Consider the following 16,008-nt stretch of genomic DNA (forward strand, 5'->3'; position numbering starts at 1 on the left):
GCATCTACAGTGAGATTTAGGGGGACCGTCCCTGAGTGTGTTCGGGCACTAGCGCACACGTAACAGTCAGACTTGTTGCTCTTGTTAGCATTGTACCTCATCCACTCCAACCAGAGATTGTGGTCAGAGTAGCCAGTCTCTACTGTCAAGGTGTCCTCAAAAGTAGGGTCGGCTATGATCATCGTGTTCTTTAAAGTCTTTATCTTAGGGCGGAGGGGGTTAATTATGGGCACGGGACTAGGTAAAGGCCTCCATTCGGGAGCATCTACCATATCCCTTATTTTAAACTTCCCTAAGGGATCTGTCCTCCCATACCGGTATGTCCCCAAACAGTAAGTCCCCTCGTCCCCCGGGCTTGGATTTTCTATAGTTAGTGTAAGAACCATATTAAAACCAAGCAACATACTAAGTTCAGCCTTCCAATTCCTGCTGTCCTTATTATTCTTAAGGAGGGTTATACGGCTAATTAGGGATTTCCCGCTCTTATCCTTCTTATTTAAGGCACTTCGCGGTTTATAAGACCAGTCTGTTCCTGTGCTCCATCCCACTGATCCCCAATAACGGCAGTCTTCTCCCAATACATTATCAGTGGCGCAAACATATTGTATTCCCCGGGTATATAAGTCATATAACCAGCTGGACTGAGCTAAATCTGGCCCGTGGTGGGATTTTGCGTCTAGACACGGGACCACAGTACAATAGTGGAAGGAATATGCGGCCAATTGAGTGTTGGACGAGTTATACCAGAAGGTAACCGTGCCCTCATATTCTTCCGACTAAGGATTCGAGTTGCCACCCTCTTTTCTCACTAGCCCTAACCAGAGTAATGTTCACAGCATGACTAAGATTGGTCTCCCGGATCTGAGGCTTTCTTACAGTACGAAGCGTAGATCCATGTAAGTCTTTTGGGTAGTTTCACAGCTGTGGCAGTAGTCAGAAGCACCTGGTAGGGACCATCAAATGGGGGCTCAAGAGGGTGCTTCCTGAGGAACTTCTTGACACACACCCAATCCCCAGGCTGCAAGATATGTGTCCCAGTATCTGCCTCTGGGTCTAGAAGAGAACACCTGTGCATAGGCTTTGGTTAGTGCTTTAACAAGGGAAATCGCATACTTAGTCAACACATCAGATTGTAATTGTAACTACTGAGGATAGTAGCAACCTAGCCTTGGGGCTAGCCCAATCTCAGAGAGAGATAATACATAATCCTCCCTGGGTTCTTATCTAACACTGAATAGGGCTATTGGATGACAGTCTTTCCAAAGTAGCCCCATTCTCTGCGTCATTTTAAGTATCACTTAAGTCTCTCCACCTTTCCACTACTCTAGGGGTGGTGGAGTGTGTAAAAGGCCTGGGATACACCTAGAGCAGACATGACGTGTTGCATTCACCTGCGAAGTCTGTGCCTCTGTCCGACTCTGAATCACTTCTGGTACCCCATATTCAGTTTACCTCGTTCATGAGCTTCTTTGGGGTTACCTACTTGTTTGTCTTGGTAACAGGGTAGGCCTCCAACCTGAAAAGACATCAACAACAAGCACATATTCATACTTCCCAACAGGTGGGAGCTGAATGTAGTCAATTTGCAATCCCTGAAATGGGTAGAGTGGTCTAGGCAAGTGTCTTTTGGGGCACCTTTTCCCTTCTGTCCTGACTCACCTTTGGCATAGATCATGCTAAACTGGACAAATGATACAGCAGCTACAGAGAACCCAGGAGTTGCCCGTCCTTGTTCAAGTGTCGACGTAATTGCTGCTTTACTAGGTGCATCTTTCCGTGCGTCAGCTGGGCCATCATGGGATACAGGAACAGTGGTAGGCAAGTACTGTTGACTGTTCACCATACGCTGTCCTGTTTCTGCTGCTCCCATTTTTAGTCCATTTATCCTTTCCTTCCTTGCTGGCTTGTAACAGTAAAGTCCTTAGCATATCAATGTCCAAATTTTGTCAATGTCCAAGTTTTTGGCTCTGACTCATGCTGTCAGTACCTTTTCTTCTTTCTTCCACGGCTTGAGGGCCGCTGCCTTTGCTGTGCTGTCGGCGAGGGTGTCGTCTCGCTTCTCCAGTGTAGGAATAGTAGTAGGGCCTCCATGAGACTCGGCACTGCTGCACCATTCTTAATTGGTTGTCCTGCTAAGGTCAAAAACTGTCTGGCCTTCCATATTGGGCCGTTATCATGAGCTATGCCAAATGCATACCAGGAGTCAGTGTAAATGGTTGCCGTCTTATCTTTCGCCACTCTACATGCCTCAGTGAGGGCCTTCAGTTCTGCTTCTTGTGCTGAGACATGCGGAGGCAGAGCTTCTGCTTCTAGGACATCTTGTTGTGTGACCACTGCATATCCGATGTGGAGTCGTCAATCCTCACCCTGGAACCATCTGCTAAAAGCTCAAAATATGCATTGTCACCAGGGGGTCCAGTAACTGTTTGCGTACCTACAGTTTCTTGCTGCATCAGTACTACATCATGTTGATGTTCTATTTCACATGGATCAGAATCTCATAGCACAAAATTATTTATTTCCATTTTGTTTTTAAAAAAAAAACCAATAGCTGATCTACAACACCTAGATCACCTATGCCTCCCCGCTTTTGAACCGGAATACTCAATTGAAAAAGGAGTAGTCGGGTTCAAACTAGTACAATGTTGAAAAAGGAAACCAAGAGGCACAAAAACAAGCACTTTGTAGGTCAAGGTGAAATTGTGTGCAGCAACGTCTACAGACACAGAATATACTCATCAGCCCTTGTTAGCAGCAGTCCTCTTCAGCAGCCGATGACATTACCCGCAGGCTCAGCGTCGGGGCCTCTCACCACGGCAATCTCACTCTCTGGCCTCCTGCCGCTCCGAGACCCGCTCCTCTTCTTCTCCCCTCTGCATGGATCCTTCAGCGGCTCCTAAAATTAGTTTTACTCTCCTAGAAAGTTAGTAATGCAGCAGCACTCCTGTGCATGTACCACTATAAGTGGGGGTGCAGTGAGAAAAGTGGACCGCACCCGCTAAAACTGAGTCCGGACATAAGTGGACTCTAGAACACAATACTCTCCAAACGATTTGAGTGGTTTAGCAGCACTTGGTCAAAAAATGGAAGGAAGAGGACGTCCACAGCGTTGTATATGAAGTAAAAAACGTACCTTTATTTAAATTCCCCAGACATGAGAAAGAACGGACAGCAACGTTTCTGCTGAAAAAACAGCCTTTTTCAAGCTCAATATCTTAACATTTAGACACCATATTTATAGAAAGACAACACCAATAGCAGACAATCATTAACACACACCCACAAAATAACTACATACAATTGGGCCACTGAGAAGTCCATCAGGATATGCAGCTGGAGATCACGGGCGCCACGTTCCGCCCAAAAGGCAGCATCATATTCAAAGCATCCATATTGTGTCATCAAATAGGGACTGACTCTGAGATAACGTAGGTAGCCCCGCGAGATCAAACCCGTCGAGCATGTGCGCAGATGGAGGCGTCCGAGGGCCGCCCATTTTGATCATGTCAGCGGTGGGAGGAGCCCCGATTGACATTCCGCTCTACATACAGAGCCAGGTGCATGATGAACGCCCACAGAGTGGACGTCATATGTGGGAGGAGCGTCAGATGGCACACCGCGATCAGCGGAAAGATGCTCATGCAAGTTGTGTTATTGATGAGTGCCACCGCAAATATCACTTCGATATTTACAGAAGGCCAAACATGTAAGGAATACAGCACGGAATGACAAGTTACTGTCAGCAAAGTGCCAAAATCCTGAGCCTATTCATTGTGTATCCCCAGTATTGCATATGCGTAAGTGTGATCTACTGTTTGTAGAGAGGTGGCAAACTGACATATTTGTAGGTTGGAGACCTATCCAGTGATGTATAATATAACTGGTGGAAAGGTAATAATGTCCCAAGAAAATAATCAAATAATTAAGTCTTACACTTATGACAAGGCCAGAAAAGACTAATCACATATAGCAGGTCTTCTGAAACCCTTAGGGTAATCCCATCATATTGTGTATCGCAAAACTGGAACTGCAAATGGTATCACTTAATTAAAATTAAAGCGTAGAAGACCAGTGCTCATAATTCAAAAGATAGTAAGTCCTATATCCCCCCTCCTTCTCCAAAAAGGAAGAAACTGAGGACATCCTAATGTAGTGCTTCATATGTGTATCCGGCCAGTCAAAATAAATGTACCTAACAAAAACGTCAATGCTTCCTTGATAGGACATTGATAGGACAGAAAGTTGTTCTGTCAAAGAAATGCCTTGGAATTTGGATAATCACCAGTATCGATCATGAGCAAGGGGTTAATGCAAAGGGAAAGAAAGACCCTCCTCAAGCGCCAAATTTGCATGAAGCCAAGATAAATATATCGCACCAATGTAATCTCCAGTGACATCCAAAGACATCGTCCCCAGAATTGACCTGTAAAAGGAACAAACAATTCAGCAAATGAGAACCATACAAAAACACAAAAAACAATAACATTAGAATAAGCCCAATCCACATACTGAAGACATAACAAAAAAAAAACTTAAAAGAATGGAGTAACATTGTACTCAATGTTCAGACCCCCAGGTTGGAGAGTGCCCAACCTGAAAATTCACTTAAGCTCAAGGAGTTGAAGTTTCCTCTCCCTATCTTCACCACGTGGTGAGCGTGTGACTCCGTCAATAACACGGTATCGTAATTGACTAACTGAGTGGCCTGCAGCGACGAAGTGTTTTGCCACAGGAACACTTGTGTCTTTGGTTCTGATAGTTGACTTGTGTTTAGATATACGAGATTTGACATTCGTGGTAGTTCCCCCAATGTATAGAAGACCACATGGGCACACAATCATATAGATCACAAAGGAGGATAAACAGGTATACCTACCACAGATCGAATCTCTGTCCTGTTCTGGGATGATGAAAGGAATGACCCTGAATCAAATTTCCACAACTGGCGCAGCTTAAGCATGGAAAACATCCACATTTGATTGTCGATGAGAAAAGATGTGCCAATTTCGTTGTGGTATTTGTGCCCCCAGTATCCACCACCATGTCTTTGATCTTAGGTCCCCATCTATAGTTCATTAGGGGAGGGCTACGGAATTGTTTCACCTGAGGATAACACTTGGTCAAAATGGGCCAATGTTCCCTCAGGATGAGAGACCTGGCCACTGATAGGACAAAAAGTTGACACAAATGGTAAGCGATTCATGATTTTGTCATCACCCTTATGTCCTAATGTCAGTTCACAAGGGGTCGATGAAATCTTAGTAGTGAGACTCTTAAGTAGAGCTGCAGGGTAGCCTCTGTTAAGAAACTTGGAACACATAGTCTCGACTTGCGCATCAAAGCGAGGCCCGTTAACGATCCTGAGCAACTGGCTCCAGGGTAGCGAACGGAGGATCCGAGGGGGATGGTAACTATGGAAGTCTAATAAGTTGTTCCTATCCGTAACGTTTACGAAAAGGTCAGTTTTAAGTTGGTCCTCTGAGATGGAAACCAGGACATCCAAAAACTGAATCTGGCAAAGGGAATAGGTGACAGTGAACTTGAGTTCTGGGGTAATGGAATTAATTTCCTGATGGAAATGGAGGAGTTCTTGTTCACTACCACGCAAAATGAGAAAAATGTCATCAATGTACCTCCACTAGACCTGGACCAAGGTCCAGGCTGGGGAGGTACAGATGTATGTTTCTTCGATCATTTTCATGAAGAGGCCGGCGTATGTGGGGGCCACATTGGTCCCCATGGCCGTGTCGCACTTCTGTCTGTAGAGGGCCCCATCAAATAGAAATACATTTTTAGAGAGGACATCCTCCAGCAATGAAAGTAAAAATTCCACGTCGCGTGTGGGCATGTCAGATGACAATAGACAATCTTGAACAGCCTGAAGGCCCTTCTGATGGTCAATGATGGTGTATAATGACACGACATCAAACGTGACTAAAAGGCTATGAGGGGCCCATGAAACCTGACTGATTTTCTGAAGAAAATCAGTGGTATCACGCACATAGGACATGGCTTTAGTGACGTGATCCCTAAGTATGCGATCGAGAAATCTTGAAACATTGTTGAACAAAGATCCCCTGCCCGATATAATGGGGCGTCCCGGGGTTCCATCAAATGTTTATGTATCTTTGGGAGGGAGTACATAATTGGTGTGATTGGAAATTTTGGATACAGGAAATCCCGTAGTTTTGCATCAATGATGCCCGACTGGAATGCCTCCTCAAGATACATGTTCAGATCATTTTGATATTGTGGTATAGGATTGTGTGTAAGTGGTTCATAGGTGTTTAGATCAGATAACTGAGAGAGAATATCCCCTTTATATTTGGCTGTGTCCATGACGACAACAGCGCCACTCTTGTCTGCTGGTCGGATGGTCAACTGGGGATCCTCTCTCAGTGATCTGAGGGCTTCCCTCTCAGCCCTTGGCAAATTATTTCTAGGTTGAAGCCTACGGTTTGTCTTTGCAGCTTCTGTATGTTCAATCTTACTAATGTGTCAAATGCATTGATAGCTGAAAAAGGGCCAGGTGGAACAAAACCGAGGTGAACCCCTCATGGGAGTTGGACTGCGTGGCCGATGATGTCATTGTGGGGGAGGAGTTGGGGGCATCTATTAGAACAGGTGTATCTGAAAAATGTGCCTTCAATTTAATTTTTTGTATAAATCTCCTGCAGTCGAGATCCAAGGAAAACCAATCAATATGGGGGACTGGACAGAAAGAAAGACCACGTGTGAGTGCCCGTAGATGGACTTTAGACAAATTTCAAGAAGAAATATTGATAACAAGTGAGTCTTTACCTATCACAGGTTCTTCTGTCTGGTCTCTGACCTCGTCCGCACCTGTGTCATGTTTCTTTGTCAACCTCCTGTGCTTGCGACCCCCCCCCCTCTTTCGCCGCGTGTAGGTGGTCTGTCCCACCTGTTGGGCGGGGGATGCTGGGCTACAAAAGAGGAAGAGGAGGATGAACTAGCCTGAGGGGATTACTTATCCAACATAGTCCCATGGATTGAGTCATCAGTGGAATCCGAGGTGACAAAGGACCCAGGTTGACGAGGATTAAATCTTCTCCGTTGGTTGTAGCGTTGGTGATGAGTGGGAGGTCTGCATTTATTAGACTGAGATCCAGAGTTGGAGAATTGCCAGTTGTATACATGGCCATTTTGATAATCCTCTGTATCGCGTAGCCACTTGTTCTTTTTAACGGTCTCGATCTCTTCTCGATGTTTTCGCAGGGTAATTTCCATCTCCTTGAAGTATGCTATGGACTCATCTTCGTGCACGAGAGTACGTAATTCTGCCTCCAGATCACCCACAATCTTAGTGGAGGCCAGAATTTCCATCTGGAGAAACTCAAGATTCAAAAGCATGAGGTCAAATGCATACTTATTAGAGATGCACCTAAATTTGGTACAAAAATCAGGGTTATCAGCAAAAAGCGTAGGTCGTACGTGTGGACGTAACCCATGGGGGATGCATTTAGCGGAGTGTTGTAGCATGCAGACGAAACGATGACAGTTTCTTATTGATGGCTTCATATTTACACTGTATAGTAGTGGCATTTGGTGATGCCAAAAAGGTGCCATCAAAGTCCGTGCTTGACAGGATGCGATGTGCATCTGCCTTGGTGTATGTAAACACCCTAGAAATGTCTGAGGGGTCCTCCTCCATATGCAAAGATATGCGGCGTGGTGGAGCGGGGGTCTCTCTCTCCCTCTCCCCCCCACTCCCCTCTGCAAACCCCTGCTCACCCACGGCGCTCTCGAATCTTTTCACCCGAGTAGTCTGGTACTCGAAAATAGCAGTGCTCGAGTGCAAAATCGGCCTTAACGAGTATGTTCGCTCATCTCTAGACTGTTTACTCATAAAGATAATCATCTTTAAAATTCTTGCTATTTTAGTCGGCTGGGTTGACTGGTAGTGTTTATGCAGCGTCCCATAGGGACACCCTGGACACTTGACAAATGTGGGGAGCTGGGATGGTTAAGTGTTGGCTTGTCACGGTGGCACTTACCAGGCTCCTTTTCCCAGAGGAATGACATGTAGCAAAGGCCAGAGCAGGATTGCAGGCCCCCGTTGACACCCCTAGGATAGGGAATGCCAATAAACAGGATGATGGGGGTAGTAGTTATCGCGGGTGACGCCACCGTTCCTACACACCAGTATTTTACATGGCAGAGAATAGACACAGACACTGATTTGCTAGTACCTCGGGTTTCCAGGAATGGTTAGGGCCTGGTATGAACTTAATTTGGAATAACTTTGGCAAAGCAACTATTACACAGTGATTAAGATACAATTCTTCACAGTGCAGGCAAGTAAGGAATGTCAGAGGTCAAGGAGGATACACAGGATGAAACTGGTCCTGAAGTCAGCGTTATCTGTCAGGTACCGCTCCTAGACTGGGAGCACTCAGAAGGAGGAAGGGCTCACTCCCAAGACACTCTGGTAGTATTATTTACTTTAGGGATTTGCACCCCGCACGGGAGACGTGTGGGTGTGACTTAAGAGAGTTCTTCTACGCGGTGATCCTAACTTTGGACGGCCGCATAGGAAAACCTTGTGGCTTTGAATAAGTACCTCTGCATTAGGTCTTGCCAGAAAATGTGATTACTCACAAAGGCTCTCTCTTAGGCTCACTCCACTCATATCCAAATCTCAGTCGCTATGGGAAATCTCTCCTTCTTCTCCATCTTCACCACAAGGAAGCTGATGGTGCTTCTATGTGCCTCTGTGTTTGGTGGTAGGCAGTCGGAACTCTCTGAATATGGATTAACTAACTTCTTTCCTGCTCTCAATCACTCCTATTTATACCCTCACTTATACCACATGACATGACAGACGGATACATTTACATGCAATGATTTTATTAAAGTTAACCTCTCAAGCGCCGCAGCTGTGCAACACACATACTGGAAATGACAGAACAGCTTTGCACAGTGTATCTACATAGGACAAAACTTGTATGACATTTATGGAGGGGGCCAGGATGGTGTGCTGGGCCACTACATTTGCACATAAAGATAAGTGGACGGTTGATTGCTCATGTGGGTGTGTGTATATATGAAGAAAAATCCCGTTGATATTGTGCAAGTGGATTGGCTTTTGAATGAATCTTTGTTTAGTTGGGCATGAATCAATTACAGCAACTAAAAAAACATGTTGAAGTATGTGAATGGCTATTGCATAAACAGTGCTTTAACTATAGTGTATAAATAATCACACGCTATTTCGAAGGCTTTTGCACACAGAAAACATATTAACCATTTAGCAAATGACTGCAAAAATATGATCCGGTCAATGCAGTGAGTGGGAGGAGGCAGCGGTGGGTCTGGCGTAGGCTCGTCACATCCTTGTATTTTCAGGGGCTTTCAGTCTAATGCATATAGTCATAAAGATGAGTAGTAGGGTATCCCCCTCGGGGCGCCAGGAAACGCTACTGCTGGTCAGGTAATGGACCAGTTTGATTATGTTGGAGCACATGAACCCTACCTGCACCCAAACCAGGTGAAGCAACACATTCCGAGGACAGTTGCAAGGAAGCTAGAGAGAAGTTATGGCACCGTTCACAGCCGGGAACCACTGCTAAAGAAGTGGAGAGACCTGAAACTGAATGAGCCACGTTGCTTGTGGGTGATACTTTGGGAGATTCACCATAAAAATAGAGTTAAGCAGTGTTTTGGGGGATTGTTACGTATGGGGCAAGTGAGTGCTGTGCCCATGTGGTTGCAAAGGGTTTTTCTGTTTGAGCAAGCATGAATTTTGGCAAATAATCCTTTTGTTTTGCGTGTGATTTTTCTGTGAGCGTGCATTTTGAGAACCTTAAGCCGAAATAGCCAACAGATTTCCCAGGGTGGGGTGTGCAGAGTTTTCCCTTTTCTATAGGAGACTACATTTGAGACATATATGGAAAAGTTACCATTGTGCATGTATTTTGTTTCAGGGCTTAAACAGACGGCCATGTTTGTGGAAGGTTTTGCAGCCCTCTGTTTCAATGGTTTCATTTTCACAGCCACGATTGTTGTGCGATATTACTTTGCATCCTATGTTTTTCGTGCACAGAAGGCCTCACTATTCTTTTTAGTTTTCACTGAATATTTATGCCAAAGGTTTGTTAATGATGTTGGGGCGCAACAGTTTTTAGTGTGTGATTGCAGTTTTCCCATTGTTCTTGGTAAATATCTGACCATTGCTTTACAGATAGTGCAGCTGTGTGGAATAAGATGTGGGTGCTGTCCACACACTATTTTCTGTTCTTTGGGTGACCATTTCTCTCTTATGGAATTGCTAATGTTTTTCCTTTTGTTTTTGCATTACAGAAGAACAATGCAGGCTCAGGGCAGGAGGTAGTCCAGCTGAGGGCAGGCCACCACATCCTCAGACCCCTCTAGCACAGGTGCCTGTGGATGACCACCTCGTTAGGTATAAGAGTATCATGAGTTGTTCCTCTGCTGCGCAGTACAGAATATTTTGGGCTAACACACTTTTTCTCAAGTAGCAGAGGAAGAGACACTAGCAGAATTTTCCCCTGAGACAGACACTTTACCGCTCGTGGCTCCTCTAAGCCCTCTACACCCCTGGGTAGAGGAGTCCGATGTTATGGTGATAATGCCACACCCTATGCCTGGGGTCATTTTCAGCATCCTACAGGCCTTCAAAGTTGTTCAGTTTCTGCATGCATGACTGTCTGTTTCACCCCTTAACACTACAGGATGGACATTTATGTCCCGGAGGTTCTGGGTTTATATCGAGGGGGATCGGGAGTCAATCCCACTCCTTAAAATGTGGGTGATGGCAGTTTTTTATCCGTCCGCAGCAGCTCTGATGAGCAGCGCTGCTGATCAGAGTTGTTAACACTTTAAACGCCCAATCAATGTGCTGGGGTCCCATCACTGCCCCTCGATTGCAGGTTGTTGTGCGGTTGCCATGGCAGCTGACGGCCTTCTGAAAGCCCTCAGGGCTGCCATTGCAGACTGCCAGTCAGATCGTAGTATGATGTATTGCTATGGCATTACAACAAACTGCAGGAGGAATCAAACCATTGCAAGTAATTGTGAAAGCAGTGTAAAGAGAATGGAAATGGGCAATGGGAAAACGCTATCTGTGTAGCACCACTGGAGCAAGCATCAGTGAAACTAGCTGTTCGGCATTGATAGCCCGACAGCTTGTCCAGTGTCAATGGGGCATAACTGGGGCACAGGAACAGAGATTGTAGTGAGTAGGAAGCAGCTCTCCCAATTTTATTGACTTTAGTGGCCCAATAACCCATACCTTCTGGGCCTCAGATGTCAGGGAATAGGAAGAATCGTTTTATAATCGTGGCATCCCCCATTGTTCTTAATTAAGCATAGTTTTTAAAAACAGGCTGTGTCACTAATTCCGTACTTACTCTTTGCTCCACAGTGTTGCAAGACTTTCCCTCTGCTGAAAAGGGGTGTTTTTCTTTGGGGGCCTCCAACACATCACTGTGCAGTTTGCTGCAGTGCAGTCTGTAATCCGAGGTATTCTTGGAAAAATTTCCTCCCTCCACCGGTGGGGAGAGAGCCACTACAGATGGTGAGGTTCAGGTCACTCCACTTCATGGATGGTGCCATCTCTTCTCTCCAGCATATGCAGAACCCTCAGGATCCTACAATGAAGTCGGGTGCAGATGGGAACAGTCTCTTAATTTTCTGCTGGTCCATCAGCCGGGCTGCTATGTAGTGTTTCCCAGTTACCGTGTTGTACAGTTTTGTACTTTTTTTTTAAGTTATAAAATTTTTTATAAACAGACTGTTTGTACTCGTTTATTAAACATAAATCAATACAGTACAATTTTATACAACCTTCCTCATTAGGCCTGATTCCCACGGATTTAGAGGAGGGAATTGATGGGAAACTAATCAAACGACGACACAAAGCTAGGAGGGATAGCTAACACTAGGGAAGAGAGGGAGAGTATTGAAAAAGATCTAGAAAAGCTTGCACAGTGTGGGGCGACAAACAGAATGGTTGATGCTTTGCAATTTTTGTGTGATGCGTTTTTAACATTAGAAAGTGTGCAGGAGCCCTTACTCTTCCTAAGTTAGACCTCATCTGGAATACTGTGTCCAGTTCTGGGCAACCCACTTTAAAAAAAGACATAGACAAACTGGAGCAAGTTCAGAGAAAAGTTACCAAGATGGTGAGCAGTCTGCAAATCATGTCCTATGAATAATGCTTAAAGGATCTGGGAATGTTTAGCTTCAAAAAAGAAGGCAGAGTGGAGACTTAATAGCTGTCTACAAATATCTGAAGGGCTGTCTTACAGGACAGGGATACGCAGAAATTCAAAAAGGTTTAAAACGTACTAAAAAAAAGTCCCGTTTGCCTGAGACAACTGGAGGATTCCTATACCAAGTCGCTGTCCAGAATGTACAGCCAAAATTGTTCAGGAAGAAAGAACTTCTGTGATGACAGACATATGCTCCATTCTTTTGGAAGAAATAGAAGCTTCCTTATCCAGCCTCCCTCCTCAGCCAGCAACTAAGAGAACGAGACGGGCGGTTACGGAGGATTCAGATTCTGAGGATGGCCTCCTTGAGGATTCTCGGTCAGAGATGATGCCAGTGCCGGATCAGAATAAAAAGTACTTATTCTCTGTCTCCGACATGGAACACTTGCTAGGCTAAGTACGCAGTACCATGCAGGTGGAGGCGGAAACACCACAACCATATTCCTTCCAGGACAACATGTTCCGGGGTCTACAATCCCAGCGTAAGCAGTTAATAAAATCCTGAAGCAGCTGTTCCTGTCAGAATGGAGCCGGGCTGAGCAAAAGTTGTCAGTTTCCAAGGAATTTTGAGATAGGTTGCTATTTTCTCCAGAAAATACTTATTTCTTCGAGATCACCCCTAAAGTAGATTTGGCGGTTGCCAGGGTATCTAAGAAAACTGCCACTAGATACTAAAGTGGATGGGGCAATGAAAAAAGCATGGGAAGTCTCCGCCCTTACAATTAAAACTAATATTGCAGCAACAATCAGTCATTAGGTGCATGGTGATCTGGTTGGATCAGCTTCAGACCTAAGACTCCCAGAAAGCCTGCAGGGAGGACATTGTTAATTGTCTGCCCCTTCTCCAGCTAGCTACGGCATTTTTGGTGGATGCTTCGAATCTATCTGGTTTGGAGCCCTCTCAGCAGTACTCTCCCGCGGGGATGAAGAAAACTCCTGCCACAGCTGTCACAGCTGTGGTAGAGGTCCCCGGCATTCTCCATCTCCTTTCAATGGGGCTAGCGCTGCTGCCGCTGGCCCCATTGAAATGACTGACGATATCCCAGCGTCATGCCGTTTTTTTTCTCACACTGCGATGCGAGACTTTAACTTTAGCTTTGCATCGCAGTGGAGAAAAAACAGCCAGTGGGTGGGAGCCCTCAGACTGGTGAAGGTGTCAGACAAAAGTCACTAGTTCCCGATACAGACGTTCTTTCCCATCTTACCCTCCATCGAAAGGATATAGGGGAAAAGGAAAGTCCGGCCGTTGGTCCTATCCTAAGGGAGGAAGGGGTGAGACTATCTGCCGGCCTGTTGAGGCCCCACGTCCAGAAAATAGGGAGTTGATTGTCTTGGTTTGCCTATAAATGGGAAGAAGTAACTTCTAACTCTTGGGCTTTGCACCTTGTAGCGGATGGATAGAGAATTAAGTTCTCCTCTCCTCCTCCAAGGTGGTTTATGGTCACCCTCTCTCAGTCATCTGCTTTCCAACAGGCTCGGTTAGGGGTCCAGGACTTGTTGTCCTTGGGAATAAGTGTCCGGGTCCCAATGGAAGACCAATTCAGCGGCTTCTACTCCCCTCTGTTCCTAGTAAAAAAAACTGAACGATGCCTATAGAACTATAATAAATCTAAAGTTCTTGAATAAGTTCATTACGTAGAAAAGATTTAAAATGGAGTTTATATGGTCTACAGTCTCCCTAATTGCAATAGATAGTGTCATGGCCACCATTGATCTCAAGGACGCTTATTACCATGTACCAATTTATCCAGATTTCCAGCAATTCTTTTGGTCCGCGTTGTTTATCGATGGATCTATCCAACATTTTCAGTTTGTGTGCTTGCCCTTCGGGACTTCCTTGGCCCCTTGTATGTTTTCTAAAATAGTCCTGAAAATTATAGCCTTTTTACGATCCTGTAGCATTATTATCGTTATCTACTTAGATGATTTTCTTTTGATAGCAGACTCTGAGCCCACTTAGATTCCACCTTAGGATTATTGCAGTCCCTTAGCTGGATTGTTAACAGTTCCAAGTCCAGTCTTGAACCAGAATTCTGTAAAAAAATTCTTATGGGTAGTTTTAGATTCACACCTCCAGTGTTTATGTCTTCCTTATTCAAGGCAGAGAGACGTGATAAAAGCTTGTGGAGCCCTCTTTCGGTCCCCTCGGGTTTCCATCAGAGAGGGCATGTGGGTCTTAGGCCTCACGACATCCTGCATTAACATGGTTCCTTGGGTCCAGTTTCATTACAGGGTCTTGAAGTCCTTAATTCTCAAAAGTTGTGATAGGGCTCCGTCCTCCATAAAGCAGGTGATTTTCATATCCGCAAGGGTGAGGAGATCCTTAAAATGGTGGATGTCTGCTGATAACCTCACTAAGGCATCAGTTTAGTACCCAGTTTCTCCAATGATCAAATTTACGGATGCTAGTCTGACTAGCTGGGGGGTCCACATAGGACATAGTTATGTCCAGGGAGTTTGGAGTAACAATAAAACATCCAAATCCTTTAGTTTTAGAGAGCTCTGTGTCGTATGGAAGGCCATCCGTAGATTTGAGGCAAAAGGTTAAAGGGAAACACGTTAAATTTTTTCAGACAATATTATAGCCGTGTCCCTTATTCGTCACCAGGGATCCACCCAGAATCCTCGTCTTCAAGACCTTGCGGCGAGACTTATAGACTGGACCAAACAGCGGACTTTCTCCATTTTGACCTTTCATGTAAGGGGGTCCGAGAATCTGACAGCAGACTTACTCAGCTTCAGGGAAATTGATCTAAGAGAATGGACTTTGCACCCCCCCCTCCCCATTTTTAGTATGATCACAAGGAAGTGGGGGGTGCCTCCAGTAGACTTGTTCGCCACTCAAGAAAATGCAAAGTGTCTCAGTTTTTTCTCCCGGAGTGTGGACAGACATTCCTTAAGTATAGATGCACTCTCCCAGGATTGAGAGCTAACATACACCTTCCCTCCAATGCCTTTAATCCTCTTTGTTCTAAGGAAAGTTCAGAAAACTCCGGGCACGGTGATTCTGATTGCCCCTTCTAGCCAAAAAGGCCCGGTTTCCACTGAATGATGCCCTTTCAGTCTAGGATCCTATCCATTTACCCTTGAGAGTGGACCTTCTGAAGCAGGGGCCTCTGGTTTGTCCAGAGGTTCAAGCTGGTGGCCTGGATGTTAAGAAAGTAAAGTTTCTGGACCAGAGCCTATCGGGTAGAGAAGCATCCCCCCTCAGAGTTGGCGGATGGCTTCCTAATAATTGGTGGGGACTGGAATGTCACTTTAAACCCAAAATTAGATTCATCAGTGGGTAGGTCTGGGGTCTCGCAGGGTCAGATTAGAGGGTTGAACAGAGTTCTTCATCAGGTCTTAGACTTTCTGCAGGATGGCTTGCACAAAGGGCTAAGCCCCACCTCTCTTAAAGTCCAGGTAGCCACCGTAGGCATCTTCTTTGATTTTCCCCTTGGAGACCATAGGCTGATTAAGAAATATCTTAAAGGGGCAGTCAGGCTTCACCCCATTTTGTCAGACATACAGTCCCCCCTTGGGACCTTAGTTTTATAGTCGTTTTATAACGTCCTCTTTGAGCCCCTGGAGGGCCTTCCCATTAGTATTTTCTCCTACAAAGTAGCCTTTCTGGTAGCCTTTACGCCAGCCAAGTGGGTAGGGGAGATCCAGGCGCTTTCCGTTAAAGCTCCCTATATGTTTATTTTAGCTGATAAAATACTCTTTAAGCCCAACCCTATTTTTCAACCCAAGGTCCTCACAAACTTTCATA

The sequence above is a fragment of the Eleutherodactylus coqui genome, chromosome 5 (genome assembly GCF_035609145.1).
Source record: "Eleutherodactylus coqui strain aEleCoq1 chromosome 5, aEleCoq1.hap1, whole genome shotgun sequence".
NCBI lineage: Eukaryota > Metazoa > Chordata > Amphibia > Anura > Eleutherodactylidae > Eleutherodactylus > Eleutherodactylus coqui.